The sequence below is a fragment of the Falco punctatus genome, assembly GCF_963210335.1.
Source record: "Falco punctatus genome assembly, chromosome: 2".
NCBI lineage: Eukaryota > Metazoa > Chordata > Aves > Falconiformes > Falconidae > Falco > Falco punctatus.
The window spans coordinates 57,249,201-57,262,930 of NC_137581.1; positions in this window are offsets into that span (position 1 = coordinate 57,249,201).

The following is a 13,730-nucleotide window of genomic DNA, read 5'->3' on the forward strand; positions in this document are numbered from 1 at the left end:
TTCCCCCGGGCGAGCAGCGCCTGTGCGCCGGCGGTGGGAAAGGGGCCGTCCCAAGATCGGGCTCCAGGCCCCCGTCACGGATGCAACGGTGGCCGCCTCATCTCTCCTCCTCCTCCTCCTCCTCCTCCTTCTCCTCCCCCGGCCGCGCGCGCAGAGCGGCCACTGGCGACGCGGGGCCCAGCCGGCGACAAGATGACAAACCTGAGGGGGGAGGAGGAGGGGCGGCCGCGCGTGCGCCCGCCCGCCCCGCCTCTCCCACCCGGCTACCTGCACGCGCTGCCCCGCCGGGTCGCCTCCCCCCGCCGCCATCGGCTTCGGCCGGCGGGGAGGGGGCGGGGGGACGGGAGGCGCCGAGCGCTGCCGGGCCGTGCGTACCGCGGGGTGCGGAGACCCGCCCGGCCGGGCCCGAGTCCCCCAAGCACCGCTGGCGGGGCCGGCTCCCGGTCGCCGGGCTTGCATCGCACTCGGGATAGCGGGAGGGGAGGCGGCGGGGCCCGCGCCCCGGCCCCGGGAGTTCGGCTGGCTGTCGCCCCTCGCCCTTTCGGCGGCGGCAGCCCGCAGGGCCGGGCCTGCCTCTCCTCGCCGGCAGCCCGCGTGAGGAACGGCGCCTCGGCTGCCGGCGAGGCAGAACAGGTGAAGCGAGGCCAGCATCGGGTTCGGAGGCTGCTCGCTTAAAACGAGGAAGCCGGGGTGAGGCGGCAGACTGAGTGGGCAGAAACCCGAGACCTGTTGTGGCATGTCCCCTTCCTGCCTCCCCCTCGCTCGGGCGGTGTAAGAAAGGTCAGGGTAACGCCGCGGCTCCCCTGAGGTGTATGGTTTCAGGAAGCACTTGACTTCCTGTCAGAAGCTGCGAACGAAAATGGCAGTTAGGGGGTCGCGGTGCTTCCGAAATGGAGGGAGAGCGGGGCAGCCCCCGGGCCTCCCCCGCGCCAGAGGCCAGCCCCGGGCCCACGCAGGGCCCCCGCGAACTTGGTGGTGTGCCGGCCGTGTTTGGCCTGTTCAGCTCCATCGCACATCCCCAGTGCACCAGGGAATGCCCTGAGAGTCTCTTCTTCCCCCCCCCCCCCCCCCCCCCGCCCCTACAAAAAGCTAGGCGGCTTCATGAGTATTAAAATCATCGGAGCCTGGCGGCCAGTGGGCCTGAAACCCGCAGGACAGTGGTTCTCTGTCTTTTCAAGTGAATTAAAGAAAAAGATGAGCATCCACCGCTGCATAAATTAACATACCAGTAGGTAATTCACTAGAGAGTTTGTGCAAATGTCTCAACTGCAGGAAAAAACTTTAAAAGATAAAATGGTCTCACTGATTTGTAGTTGGTATGCCCACTGAAGGTTTTCCTCTAGTTACAATACTCTTCGTTGTCTAATACAGGCTGAACTAGCACTACACGATCTTGTTTTCCTGAAACTCGTAGAAACATATATGCCTGTTAGGATTTCTGCCCCTCGGTCAAATTTGAGTAAAATTGGCAAACAGCTTTATGCAGGCATGTATGTGTACACATGTGCATATACACACACTGATTGTTTCCCTGAAAACTAAGTATACCAGCTCTTGACTATAATGAAATACAGAAAGGATGACGGATAGAAATTGTGTAGAAAATTGAACTAGTGGAATTCTTTTCTTAGTTGTTCATGAAAGAGTAGCTAGTTTCATGAATGCTGGGATGGAGTTTAAATTATGGGATTTTTTTATTTTCAGGAAATAAGAAAATGTTTCTACTGTTTACTGGTATGCAATTTTCTAAGAAATGTAAAAGCTTTCATTTGAGTTTTACCTCAGTCAAAAGCCAAATGACAGTCGCAAGGATCGCTATAAAAACTTTCTGTTTGGATTGTTTTCTAAAGCATTTTTGCAGTCGTCTTTTTAAAAAAAGCAGAGGTTTAGTGTCTGCATGGTTGTTCCACTGTTTGCAGTAAATTTTTTTAGCTTGCTAGGAAGAAAGTCAGTGGGCTACAAGTGAACCTTTTGCTTTGTCCCATGAATACCATTGAGCTTTCACTACCTCACCTAATAATAAAAATTCTCATGGAGAAAATATCAAGTTTACCATTGCCTGTGCAGCTTTATTTTTGCTCTTTTCTATATAGTCATTTTGATACAGATTTTATCATCTGCTTTACTTTTCTGCAATTGCACATTTAGTGCAGAGTGAAAATAAAAAAGGTCTAAACCTAAGTTTTATCTTTTGTCTTATGAAAGGTATAAAGCTATTATTTTCTGTCCATTAGTATATTCTTTGGGACTTAAACAGTTTTCATAAGGAACGTATACTTGATTTGCTAGAGTTGTTTATGCTTTATTTTGCTAATTCCCTTTCTACATTTAGTTTGTAGATTCTCTAGCTCAAGGTGCACAAGCACAAAAAAGTTCCCATATGCTAGCTTCTCTGAAGTAACTTTCCCCATATAAGCTCCTAGCCTAGGGCCACTGTGAGGTCTTTCTCTGGCTTGTATGCTGTTGCTGAGTAAAGATCATGGATTTATTTCATCTCCGGGTTTCAAAGTTCTGCATTACGTGTTCAACAACAGACTGTGCCTGAAAAAGAAATTTTTTTAGCCAGTGGAATAAGCTCTATGAGCGGATTTACTTGTTAAATGCAGGAAAAGAAAGGAGCAGATTTGAAACTCTATGTCATAAACCAGATACTAGTCTAAGTTCTAATGAGTTCTAATTCTCTTTATCTAAAATATAATCTAAAAGATGAATTCTCTAATGAGTCTAGTTCTAATGAGATCAGAACAATGTATTATAATGTCTGATTTCTGTCAGCTTCTGTATCTTACTTTCTGAAAGACTTCCAGTTTCTCCCCTGGACTTCAAGAAATTTTATCCAGGATAGTTTTGAATGTAACCTTAAAATAATGAATGTGTTTCTGTTTGCTGTCAGTTTTGTAAATGCTAATCTTTCAGTCTAAATTTCAGCTCCATCCCCACAGACTAACAGAAACCTTGCAAATTTTCCTCTCCTTTTCGCAAACTTTTCTGAGAAAATACGATTTTTTGTATTGTACTCCAAAGAAAGGCTACTCTTGCAGAAATCTTTTATTAAAAATAGAATGATTACATGTTATAATAGCCTGCCATCCCAGTGCAATGACATGACAGACCTCAAAATAAACGGTTCTTAACATTAAATTGGTTTCCTATTGTATCATTTTGAAGACAGATGTCTCCAGCATGCAAAGATTTGATTTATTTTGTGTGTAGACTTCTCAATACCTGCTTTGCTTTCAATTTAAAATGATACTTTGAATATGCAAAGATTTTCTGCTTTGCTGGTTCTACAACAAAAAGATTTTTTAAAAAATTACATAATGGCAGTCACTGTGAAGTTCTGTTTGTGAACCACCTGTGAAGAAAAAACATTTTCTTTACTGACCAACATCAAAACTTCTCAAATGAGCAATGTAAGACCATTGCACTAGAAAGTTAGCTCTTCTAGAATCTATAAAATATACCATAAATAAATAAATAATCCTGTCTTTAAATAAATACACTACAGAAAAAACACCCTGGGTTGTAACAGGTGGGGCATTTGTCTACAGAATATAGCACGTGAGAAATGTAATGGTGAATAAGTAGCAGGCACAATTTACCTGGGGAAGAGAGAAGAACGAGGAGGCTGAATTCATGGCAATATTGCTTGCAGTAAGGTATGGCTGTGAGATTATCCAGACTCCCACGCTGGTAGGGTTGAGTTTGTCCGTCTTGTATGGCAGCAGGGGTATCCTGCCAGCCTTGGCCTGAGGGCTGTAGAGCAACTAATCAAACCACAGTACCATACTGTTCACTGCTCAGCTTGTTACTGGAATTTTTTTCTCGCTTCCTTATCATCTTTATCCACCACTAACTTTTGTCTTTCTTGTTTCCTTCTTCTGCACTTTGTTGACTGATCAATTTTTTAGTAAACCATTTTAACAACCTGTATAAAAATGTGTCATTAACTGTATATATTAGGTTCCTAGCCTTAGCCTTTTTTTAATTAGCCTGATTGTCTATGAAATCAGAATTAAATTTTCAGTAGTTTGTCAGTAAGGCTTCATTTTGAATACTTGCATTTCAAATGTATGACACTTGCCTGTATCATATAATGCAAAGCAGCTTTAACAAGGCTCTTCACAAATGGACCTTAAAGAATTTAGGTGTTTCTGGGGGAAGAGGGGAGGTCCTGACATGGGTCGATAACTGATGGTAGAAAGGAAAGAAAAAATTAAAACATTTCAACAGTGGAGGGTGCTACCAGTAGACTGTCACAGGAATCCATCTGGGACCAGCCTTGCTCAGCATATCCGTGAATGACCTAGAAAAGAGACTAAAGAGAAATGTCAAAATAGTCTCACATTGCCAAGTATCATGAGGTAAAAACTAAAATGAAGCGCAAGGAGTTGCAGAAGGATCTCGGCAAGTGACTGTTGAGTGGCATGGCAGCAGATGGGAGTTCAGCACTGAAAACCGTACAGGAGGAAAGTATACGGGAAAAGAGTGTACCTTTACATACTGGAGTTCCTACCAATCAAGAAGGAAATCTTGGCTGTCACTGATTGTGAAACAGTCAAACGGTAAAACTATGTTAGGAGTTGTTAGGAAAGGAGTAAAGAATAAGGGAGACGATATGCCTCACTATAAATCCATGCTGCTTCTATAGACTACCAGAGTATTCCATTTCCAAATGATGCTGGAGCTTAGGAAAAGATACCAGAAAGGGAAGAAAACTGTGATCACAGATTCAGAAAAAAATTCTTAGATGGAGAAATTAAATACATTATGACTCCTCAGCTCAGGAAAGAGACTTTTCATGAGGGTAGTATTCTGTATCCTCATGAATGGCCTGGAGAAGATGACGAGGCAGTGACTACACTTTTTCTCCTAACAAGAGCTATCAGACAGGAACTTTAAAATAGAGGAAAGCAGGTAACACGAATAATGGAGCTCACTGCCATTAGATGTAGTAGGGAACAAAACAAAAAATGATTTTTTCATTTTAAAAATTGGCAAGTTCACAGACAAATTGCTCTTACAACAGCAACATGTTAGAAATAACTTGTTCCTAGCTTCCCAATGTTAATCTATAGTCTTTACTGAGACAAATTAAAAAGAGTATTAAGTTTTGATAAATCAGCATACTAGAAGAGAAAAAAAATAACAGGGCTCTAGAGAGCCCTCCACGAAGTAATGAAAATCAAAGAGAGAAAGTCAGGCTTTAAGCTTCACATACAGTGTCTGAACGGTGAAATTGTCAAATAGCCTGCCCGTATGGGCAGATGGGTCCCATCCCTTTTCATGTGGTTTTGTATTGCCATCAGGAACAGAATTTCTCTGAATGAGAAGAAATAAGCTATCAGAATCTGCTCTTTTGACTTAGATGAAGACAGGATTAAACCCTCGTGTTACTGAATTGATGTCATCATTATAGCTGAATTGGCACATTACCATTTTGAAACTTTAAAGTTTAAATAAAATAAATACACATGCATGCTAAAAGGTTTGTTTACCTGCAGTTCACAAACAAAACGGTTCAGCCATTTCTGAGCTGGAGAATGGGTGGAAACGCTGTGTGTCTGGCACTGAAGGCTTTTATTCAGATTCTAATTTGCCCTTGGTAACATGGGACATGGCTAAAGGGGTTTTATTCGGTGACAGAAGGTTGGTAGGGAACACTGCAGTAGAACTTGCAAGCTACAAGGCTGAGTATATGGTCCGAACTCTGAGCAGCCCTAACCCTCCTGGGAGACCGGCTAGGTAACAGAGTCCCTGTATGAGGCTCCTCTTCATCCCTGCCCTACGGCTGCACAAAGTGTAAGAGGTTTATTCCTCAGGCTGCCCTCCATATCTTTCTTCTTGCACTTCATAAATGATTCACCAGCCATTCAGCTCTCTTGCTGCACTCTCCGTCAAGAACTTTACAATCGAGATTCAAAGTGGTCTGCCTGACTGTTTATGGCTTGAGATTCTTTATGAGGCCCTGAACCAAAATTACCTTGAGGAACAGAAATTTACACCCTCTACCAGTTCCTTGGAAACACTTTTAAGCACTAAACGTATTAAAAACAAAAGAAAAATATTTCATACCCTTGTCCAGTTCCTTGGGTCATCCGTGGAAGAGTAAGTCCCTGTTTGAGCAGACATCTCAGAAAGCAAAGCAGAAAGGACTGGGTATTGTTCTGAAATGAGAACCCATAGTCGGGATGACTCAGTGTGCAGAAATGAACTATAATTATATCTGTGGGTTTTCATTCACTGATTTAGCTATTTCATGTTTACAAAGTTTGCCCAGAAAGCTTCTTTTCTGTAGGGCGTCATTAAGGATATTCACAACACCCGTATTCTGACATTCTTCTACTATGCTGAAGGAGAAATACACCTTTCCCTGTTAATAACAAAAAAATACCCTGGTGTTGTCCAGGACTGACGTTTTGTCCTGGCTTTAATTGTGTTTGCTCTGCAAGATTAGTTTCTAGTGTGCTTTCAAACTATGTGAGGATCATACCCCTTACAAAACACTGGGGTATTCTGTGTTTCCACCAAAATTTGAAAATTTTGGTTATCAGGTTTTGGTGGAAAAGCGGTCCCTTCTACAAAGTTTGTGATGGAGCCTTTCCTCCTCTCTGTGCACCATGTGCAACCCTGTAGCCATGTATTTATGCCAGCAGAGGAAGCTTGCGTAGCTTCAAAAGCACACAGATTGCCTTCTACAGCTCGACTTGGCTGTGCATTTAAGTTCTGGTTCAACAAGCCATCTTGTCAGAAAGTGATTTTTGTTTGTTACAAAAGCAGAGTTTGAAGCTCAAACAATGACATTCTGCTTTAGGTCTTGTCAATCATGAAGGGAAAAAAACAAATGGCTATTAAATTACATTCCCCAAAGAAAAATCCAGTATTTTGCTATGTTTGTGTAAAACATGCTGTTCCACATATATTTCACTTCCTGCAGTGAAGTACTTCATATTAGTCATAGAAAATTGAGGAGTTTTGAGTTGTTCATTACCAGGAGAAAATTCACTTTCTCATAGCACTGAGAATCATAAAGCTGGGATGGGGCAGGAAATGGAAGAAATGTCTCAAGTGTTGTATGCCCTTTATTAATAATGAGCAGAATATAAGTGCCTGAAAGTATTTTAGTATTCCAGGCAGACAGTTAAAATTAGATAGGGACCTAGAACTCATTAAGAAACATGAGATTGATTATACTGCACTCTTCCTCTGCCCCTGAAGAGCGGAATTTCATTAAATCTTGCTTTTTATAAACCTTTCTGTTAGCCCCTTGTCACAAAAACCAAACATATGCAAACAGAAGAAAACATACCTTCTCTGTCTTCCTCTCACATTTCACATTTTGTAATGAAGACATCAGTTCATATTTCAGATTAATGTTGATATACACAGCAGACTGGCAAAATCTCTGGACTAATTGGATCCATTAATGGTGACCCTGTAATCACGATGAGACACTTTATCCTATTACTATGTCCCTAGACAGTCCGTGTCATCACAGATCTAAAATGTTTGTCTGTGGGCTACAGTTGTCCTGGCAGAAAAAGTTGCACTGTAGCTCACTGATAACTGATAAGTAGTGGTCTTACAATTGGTGGCATTATTTCACTATTTCAGTCCAAGAATTTTTACCCTTCATTCATCTCGTGATATACCAGAAGCTACCTGTAAAATCTTGTGTTGACAGAAGTGTATTTTATTCATCCGTTGAAACACAAACCCAGATGGATTCCTGCAAGTTTCAGTTCTCAGTCTAGGGTGTTGGTAACAAATGAAAATCATTGTGACATGATGGGTTTTTTTGGGGAACAGCTTCATGTTGCACTTAATCCAATTTAACGGTGGTCTGCTGTCAAAGGGCTGCTGCTGCTCTTCCTTTCTCCCGGCCCTGGCTCCTGTCCTTGCATTAGCAATCACATGCTCGCATGGTGATTTGGATCAGTTCACTGATCCCACGGGAAATGCATCCACATCCTGCTGGATTAGTCGCCTGTGGCAGCAGTCTCTGGGTGTCACACAGCAGGGACACCTTGTGTGTGGGAGGGAGAGAGGCCAGCCCATCCCATTCACCGGTAGCCCACAGTTAGCCCAGGGGAGGCAGAAGGTGAAACTCCATCCAGAATGCCCTGTATGGAGGGGGATGGTGGCTCCAGCTCTTTCTCATCACAAAACCCACCTTCTCAGCTTGCAGCAATGAATGCTCCCACCTGTGGTTTAAGCCCAGAGCTGCGTATCTGAAGCAGGCAGTCTTTGCAGAGCAGGTGCAGAACAGTGGAGGGATGACTTCGCTGCTGCTAAAGCTCTTTGCTAGGTAATCAGAGACACCCAGTATAAAGCCTGCAGCCTTCCCAGCTCCAAAATTTAGCATCCAAGAGTGAAAAGCTGGAAATCACAGATAGCCCTAAAACTGTGAGTTTGTTATTTTGGAAGGGTTTCTATCAGGAAAATAAATTACAGGTTTTAAGCTGTTTTCTAATATTTGAACCTACTATCATCCCCACTAGGTATGCGTGTAGGACAGTTACAAACTGTGGTAACTGTGCCCCCACAAAAATGCACATCCTGTGCATGTCCCTTCCCACCCTGCCCATCATTCCCATCCCACAGCCTCCTCCTAAAAGCAGTTACCCAGTAGATTCCTGTAGTGCTCATGGTGCTCTGACACAGCCCAGCCCTCTTCCACCTCCTCCTGCAGACCTCCTTTCATTCACAGAAATCTGCTGCAACCTCCCACTTGCACCAGACCTTTGGCAAGATCCCTTTGGCACCCATCCTCTGGCATCTACAGCTGCCAGCTCGGTTTTCCTCCCATCTTTTTCACGAGGGCAGGCTTCCTGGGAATTTTAGGCTAAGCACATCACTTCTTCCAGCTGAGATAGTGGGTACCTGATGCTTTGCTTGTAAAGAAGAGCAGATTTTGCTGCTCCACACCAGCACCACTGTTCATCCCTGCTCAGAAGTAAATTTACAGGGGCAGTTATGGGCTGTAGGCTCATATTAACACTGCAATGGAGTAGCAGAGCTGCGCAGACTTCCCATCTCACTGTGCCCTGATGGAGGAATTTGCCACAGCACCGTATCAGCTTGAAGAAATGATCAGAGGGAACTGCAGGAGGCCACAAATGTTTATTTTCTGATGAGGCTTAAGTGAGAAATAAATAAAGAAGCCCCCAAATCTGCTACGAAGAATTACCTGTACTGACTCTGTGTCTTCTGAATACAGCAAGAAATACAGAGGCGACCCTGCTAGGCTTTTTGTATGCAGACTTACTTGGGCTAAATGCAAATTTCTGCTACACTCGGTGTGCAGAACTCACCTAGACAGCCTGTTCTTCCTGGATCAGGCTCTAGTTTCTTATTGTAACACTGCGATTGTCTTACACATCTGCTCTCAGTTCTGCTCTTTCTCTTTCTTGCACCTTGAATATATCCTGCCTTCAACCGCACCTTCCTCCCAAACTCCCTTGGTGCAAATCACGACCTTCCTCGCCCATCTTTCGAGAAGCTCTCCAGTGCCAGTGCACCACCTGCCTGTATCAGATATGGAAAGGTGCTGTAGTTATGTGCACTGAGCGGGTCAGGCAAAGCATACTGATTATCAGTGGAATGATTCTCATCAGCCTCACTGGACTTTGGTTTTATTCTGTCTGTAGGTAGTACATAGGCTCCTCAGCCCATGGCACATCTTCCTTTCTCACTCGTGTAGAGGCTGACACTATAGCTGCTGACTTACTTCTTTCCATGAGCAATTTTCTCAGAGAATGTAGTGGAGTTCTATGCTTGTATTTATGAAAGTAAAAATAAAGTTTCTAACCTGACCCTTGCTGCACTCAAAGATTTATCATGTGTTTTTATGGTGTTCTTCCAGCAGAAACACAAGACCATGTAGTTATTTTCTAGCTATTTAGACAAAGAAAGAAGCACTTTCAAAACACGTGTATCTGTGATTTTTCTACGCATGAAGTGTTTGTAATTAAGGATTTGGGTGTTTAACCAGCTTCTGTGGAGATAATTTTTAAAGCATTTCAGTTCACCTCTAAAATTAAATCCCAGGCTTCCAAGAAGTCCGTGTGAGGATAAGGGTGCAGCATCACTAGGGTTTTAACTGCTCAAAGACTGTCTCTCCTAGACACCACCCTGTCCTTCGGCATTGGCATCATTTCGTATTAATTTAAGCTGAGCTGGAAACCACACCTCTCCCCTGCGGTGATCCTGAGCTGAAGTTTCCTCTGCTTTCCATAGAGCAGGCACGGCCGAGGACAGAGCAGGGAGGGGGAGCATCTCTGGGGAGAGGGATCAGGCTGCAGCAGTCCTTACGCACAGGTCCTCGGCCCCAACCTGATGATCTGGTTAGAAGTGCCTCAGGAACTGCCATCCAATGACTCTCCTAAATCCTCCCATTCCAAAGGTTTGGCAACCAGCACCCCAAACTGTCCCACATACGCCCTTCCCAAACTCTTTCAGCATGTGATGCCAGGTCAATCCAAATCCCAAGTCACAACTCGCTGCAAATCCCTTCTGCTTTGAAGACCCCCTCAAGACCCGTTGCTTGAGGGGCTGTCCAGACCCTGCTCACAGTCATCTCAGCCCTTGCAGCAGCAGCAGCCACAGGCTATGGAGGTTCCTTGTTGCCCTCCCAAGGACTAGAACAGCCCCATACCCAAAGCTCTCTCCTAAGCATGTCCAAATTTGACCCTAAAGTTTGCGGGATAGCTCAAAGACCTACTTCTCTGTGTGCTTGAGAAGATGTTGGTGTGAAAGGAGCAGCATTTAGGACAGGTCTAAAACCAAATATCATTCCGTAATGAGATGCTCTTTCAGCAGACTCTAATGCACTGTATCTAGCTGGCATGGCCTCACCAAGTGCCGTCTCGGAGGGCTGGGTCCCCTACCAAATGTGGTGGTTGTGGCTTTCTTTTTAAAGACAGGGATTGGGTTCAGTGGTTGTAAAACAGATTAACAGCTTGGGAAGTCACCCAGGAGGCAGGAATCTGATACCAGCACATGCTTAGTCTGTCAGGACCAAGTGTAGATTCAGCCCAAATTCTGTATCTAGTCAAAAATAATCTTTTGCTAGGGTGTCTGTACATCCCTGTATTTAACATGGCTCTGTTCTCTCTCGGAACGAGTCTGCTGTGCCCGCAGGAGCCAATTTTGGGTTGTCTGGCTGACATTTTGATCAGTTACAAAAACTCCCCTGAACCTGCTGGTGGCTTCTCTTCTCTGGGGCAGGGTTTCACGCCCAGGGTTTAAGTCCTGCCGTTAAATTGGCTGAAGCGCAGTATGAAGCTGTACCCAGTGATATTATCATCTTTTAGAATAAGAGCATTGGGTGCTGCAGAGGAGTCAGCCTTGTTCTTGTTCTTTACTAGTCTGCAAAATCAAAGTCTCTTTTTATAATACCAGGTAGGATTTTGGCAGTTTTAACAAGTTTTTAAAAGTTTTAAGGAGAGATGAGTTCCACCAGCGCCGCCAGGGACCCCCTCTTCCATAAATCCATCCACATCCTTTTATTTTCCTAAACATACAGCATCCCTACGGTCTTCACAAGCAATACAGGTCTGTGCACGAGGTATTCTCATAGGACAACCTGAAGCTTGTCAAAAGTGCGAGTGACACACACACACACACACACACACACGCACACACACACGCCCCCCCCCCCCCCGCTCTCCCCGCCACTGCGGTGGGTTTTTCTGCCACCTCGTGGCGGGAAACGACCCGCCGCTCCCGGGGCCGCGATGCCGGGAAAAAAAAGAGGTATTTATATACACTATATTAATAATATAATCACTATCTACTATAATACGCTAATATCATACTATACTAGTATAATACGATATATAGCAATACAATACATCAATATCATATAGCAAATACATTACGTTATACTAATGTCATTATATATTCCGATATTAACTATTAAATTAATTAATATTAGAAAATATAGATTTATTTTCAAGCATCGGAACTGGCTGCCCAGGGAGGTGGTGGAATCACCATCCCGGGAAGTGTTTTAAAAAATGCATGGATGCAGTGCTTAGGGATATGGTTTCGTGGTGGGCTTGCCTGGGTTAACCATTGGACTTGATGATCTTAAGGGTCTTTTCCAACCTAAGTGATTCTATGATTCTATTCTACGATCCCTATTAATATTACCTAGAATCTGTAGTTGCAGGCTGGCAATTTATTGCAAAAAGCCTGACCTAGGCAAAGCCAATAAATGCCTCCTGTTCTGCAGGCTGCCTCAAGGCAGGTCGGACATGGCTCAGGGCTTCTCTGGTTCCTCCTGGTTCTGCCAGGTTTCCTGAGCTGGAAATAGTTGACACAGAGCAGCACTTTGGGTCTGGTTCCCACAGCCGGGGTAGTAGCAAATTAGGGGAGGGAGCAACTTCATCAGCTGTGTGCTACACCTAGAGTCACTGGGCACAGGGGCAGCCATCTGCTCTGAAGCTGATGTAGTGGCAAAATGATGAGTCACACTTGCAATGAATGCATGAAATAAAGAGCCAAAACCAAAATAAACAAAAAAAACCCAACCACTAAACCCTGACCTGGTTTTCTGTAGCTCAGTCAGGAATGTGATGGTGAATGACTGCAGCCTGGTCCCAAACAGCAGGAGAAGGTGGTCCACAACAGTTACATCTTGCTTTGCTGCAAGTAGTAGTAGTATGAGCAGTAGTATGAGCATTAGTCTTGTATTCCTGCTCCCTGCAGAACAGCAGAAGTCCAGGGTACAGATGTAGAGGACCTGGAGGTCGTCATCCCTCCCTCTTCTTTCCATGTTCGGTACCTCAAGGGCAGTCCCCCCCTCCGTGCCCCACCCTTGGGTCCCCCACTCAGCCAGGCCCTGCCAGCATGGGACATCCACAGCTCAAACTTTAGCAAACTCACGCAACAGCGCTGCCCCCCTACCCACCAGATTTTGGATCAAATTTCAGTAAAAATACATCCAATATCATTAATTCAGTTAGGTGGTTACAGAACTGATCTCAGGCACTCTGTTGAAGTAAAGTACCAGCCTGAAAGAGCTGGACAAATTGAATTAACCTTTACTTGAAATATTTTTTATAAGATAAGACCTTTAGGAAATAGGACTCCTATCTAAGTAGAAGACATGTCCAATTTTTACTTCCAAGGAAGCATAGCATGGCTCCAAGGAGCACTGCTTTTTTTTTTAAAAAAAATTGTATTTTATAAAGTTTATCAGGCTTGAAGAAAATATTTTTCCCAGCTGCAAGGACTGGATGTTCAATCTGCAGTAAAAATACCCTATATGGGCTATGATGGAAAGAAGCTCTGACAGGGACATACGTTGCAGTCAGCTGAATCTCACAGGAGGAGGACAAACACAATTTCACATGAGCAGACAGCTGAGACTTCAGCTGAATCTCGTGAGGGTTTTATTTGCCACTGACAGCAGAAGGAAGTCAAATGGGTTGCAACAGCAGCTTGAGAGTGAGTGCTGTGGAAGTGCTTTGCTCTGTTTCACACCTAGCTCTTGCATCATTTTTATTAATTTTTTATTTAGCTATGTAGCTTCCACCACTTCAAGATTTATTTCCCCCTCATCCCCAAAATACAGTAATGGCATTACTGAGACAAAGCGGCTTTCACCACAGATAGTCTCCTTTTAAATGTTACACAGGGTCTTACAGCCATTTTGGTGTTGCAGGGACAGCCTGCTTTTTCTTTCCAGCTTTTTCTTTGCCATCTACTGGCAAAGGCAAACC